Below are 3,309 nucleotides of genomic sequence, written 5' to 3' on the forward strand. Positions count from 1 at the left end.
GGGCATCAGTCGCACCACAGAGGGCGGAGCTAGCATTGTGTGGGAAAAGCCCAACCCCAGGACACAGGTGCAGCCCCTCCCTCACATCAGCATGCTAATCTCTCCATTCACCACCGGGGCAGACCCACACAGACTCCTGGAGCCAGGCTCCCCAGCCAGCTTCAGCGAATCACGCACCAGCATACTCACTGCACAGACAGGCACACGTCTAGAAGTGGCACTTCCATACTAGACATATACACGCCGCATACATCATCTCGCAGCATTCAATCACACGAGTCCGCACATACCAGACTCAAGCCTGTACACCCCACATCAGGAACTACCAGGGACACATACATTTCCCATGCATTCCTATGGGAGGGCAGGCCTATCTCACACACGCACTCAGGGAGCGCACGCACTTTACACTGCGCCAGTGTCAAAGTGCGCAAAGACCAGAAATCACTATAATTCAAGGCATAAAGTTCAGGGGTGAACCTGCCAGAAGGGCCAAGTCCAACACTGCCGGATCGCTAGTCGGCATTGTTTATGGTCGGAACTATGAAAGTATCTGATCGTCTTCGAACGTCCGACTTTCGTTCTTGATTAATGAAAACTTTCTTGACAAATGCTTTCGCTTTGGTCCGTCTTGCACCGGTCCAAGAATTTCAACTCTAGCGGCACAATACGAATGCCCCCGGCCATCCCTCTTAATTAAGGCTGTGGTTCAGAAAACGAACAAAATAGTACCGGAGTCCTATTCCATTATTCCTAGCTGAAGTATGCTTTGAACACTCTAATTTTTTCAAAGTAAACGCTTCAGACCCCCAGGACACTCAGTCAAGGGCATCAAGGGGGCACCGAGAGGCAGGACTGGGACAGGCGGTAGCTCGCCTCGCGGTGGATTGCCAGCTCAATCCTAAGATCCAACTACAAGCTTTTTTACTGCAGCAACTTTAATATACGCTATTGGAGCTGGAATTACAGTGGCTGCTGGCACCAGACTTGCCTTCCTATGGATCCTCGTTAAAGGATTTAAAGTGTCCTCATTCCAATTACAGGGCTTTGAAAAAGTCCTGCATTGTTATTTTTCGTCACTACCTCCCCGAGTCGGGAGTGGGTAATTTGCGCATCTGCTGCCTTCCTTGGATGTAGTAGCCATTTCTCAGGATCCGTCTCCGGAATCGAACCCTGGTTACCCATTACCAGTGGTCACCATGGTAGGCACAGAAAGTACCATAAAAAGTTGATAGGGCAGACATCCGAATATATCGTCGCCGTTATGGGAATGTGCGATTGCGCCGAGGTTATCTAGAGTCACCAAAGCAGCCTAGCGAGCCCGGATTGGTCTTGGTCTGATGAGTGCACGCTTCCAGGGAGGTCAGCACCCGTCTGCGTGCATTAGCTCTAGAATTACCACAATTATCCAAGTAACAGATGGAGCGATCAAAGGAACCATAACTGATTTAATGAGCCATTTGCAGTTTCACTGTACTGGCTGTGTACACATGCATGGCTTAATCTTTGAGACAAGCATATGCTACTCACAGGATCAACCATGTAGCCGCACCTGCTGATGGGGTGGGTTTGGGAGCTGCGTGCCAGTCTCCATGACCGGCAACCTTCACACACCCCTCCCTCTTGGGAGCTAGCTAGGGGAAGGAGCCCGCCCGCCTGGGCGGGGGCTCACTGGAGGGGTGGAGAGGTACGGTCGCCCGGGCACTGGCATGCCCAGCCATCTCCCCCTCATCGGGACTTCCAGGCTGGCCCGGCCATATGGTCACCCAAGTGGAAAGAATTGCGTACAACCAGTTGGCTGAGGGGAAATGTGTGACCAGATGGCCGGGCCCAAAGGCTGCCAATCTGCCCGCCCTGAACCTTCACCAGAGGGTTCCCTCCTGCTCATGCAGGGCTCGGGGGCTCTGCATACCGGAGGCTCAGAGACCCCAGCTGGGCCTCAGGCCCAGGGCCTGAGAATGGGGGTCACTTTCGGACCTCTGACCTGGGCCCATGGTGGAGCATAACCCAGCCCTGGGCCCACCCCTGGGACAAGCCTCATGGGGAAGTTATCCACTGACCTGTGTTGGGTCACCAAGAGTCCCAGCCTATGCTCCTGAACCCAGCAAAGCTGGGGAAGGCCTGCCCGGGCCAGGGCGTGGGACGGAGCCTGGGGTGGGAGCAATCGGCCAGAGCTCTCGGGCCGGACACCCAGGGGAGGACTGCCTGGGACCGATGGAGCACGTCCCTGGTACTTTGCCATGCGCAGGCCAGAGGATGGAGCCCCGGGCAGTGGGGAGGTGTTGTACAGGCCTAGCCCATCTGGTCCCTGGCTGAGAACCGCCAGCCCAGGTACGGTTCCGGCATACCTTGTCCCTAGTAATCTGAAGGAAAGCTATCCTTCTTTCTGGTATCCTGTGCAAACAGAGTGACGGAGGGGTCCCAGGGCACAGGGAGCCTGGCATTCTAGAGCTCTGGCTAGGATCAGGGTAGTGGGCGAGACATCATTGGGAATTTAAACCAGCCCGGCCATCTGGTTTCCCCATTGGAAAGCATTGCGCATGACCAGATGGCTGGGCATGAAGGATGCCAATCTGCCCGCCTGAGCCTTTGCCAGAGGGCTCCCACCTGCCTGTGCAGGGCTCAGGGGCTCTGCATCCAAGGGGGCTCAGAGACCCCAGCTGATCCTTAGACCTGGGGCTGAAAATGGGGGTCCACCACAGACCTCCGGCGCTGGACCATGGCGGAGCTTAACCTATCCCTGGGCCCGTCCGGGGGTCCCAGGCAAGGCCACATGGGGGAGGCCTCCATGGGCCTGCGTCAGTCCACCAAGGGCCCTGGCCTATGCTCCTGAACCCAAACAAGCTGGGGAAGACCCGCCCGGAGTGTGGGACGAAGCCCTGGGTGGCAGCACCGGACAGAGCTCTTGGGCCCGGATGCCTGGGGAGGACTGCCCAGGACCGATGGAGCCTGTCCCAGGCACTTTGCTGTGTGGCCGGCTGGAGGACAAAGCCCCGGACAGGGGGGAAGGTAGCGCCCGGTACCAGCCCATAAGGTCCCTTCCTGAGAACCGCCAGCCTGGGAGCGGTGCCGGCATACCCTGTCCCTAGTAATCCAGACGAAAGCTACACTTCTTTCTGGTAAACCGTGCGCACCTAGTGACGGAGGGGACACAGGGCAGGACATCCAGGACAGACATCTTGGATGGGATTGGGGAGGCAGACAAGCCCTCATGGGGACTTCCAGGCCTGCCCGGCCATCTGGTTGCCCCATTGAAACTGAGGGGAAAGGAGCGACCAGATGGCCGGGCCCGAAGGATGCCAATCTGAC

General features: G+C 57.0%; 1 pseudogene; it reads right to left on the bottom strand.

Moving 5' to 3' along the window:
* Positions 1-424: 424 nt before the first annotated feature.
* On the bottom strand, positions 425-1,545 carry LOC144830013 (18S ribosomal RNA; annotated as a pseudogene).
* Positions 1,546-3,309: the final 1,764 nt, after the last annotated feature.

This window comes from Lissotriton helveticus, chromosome 4_1, assembly GCF_964261635.1.
Source record: "Lissotriton helveticus chromosome 4_1, aLisHel1.1, whole genome shotgun sequence".
Lineage (NCBI taxonomy): Eukaryota > Metazoa > Chordata > Amphibia > Caudata > Salamandridae > Lissotriton > Lissotriton helveticus.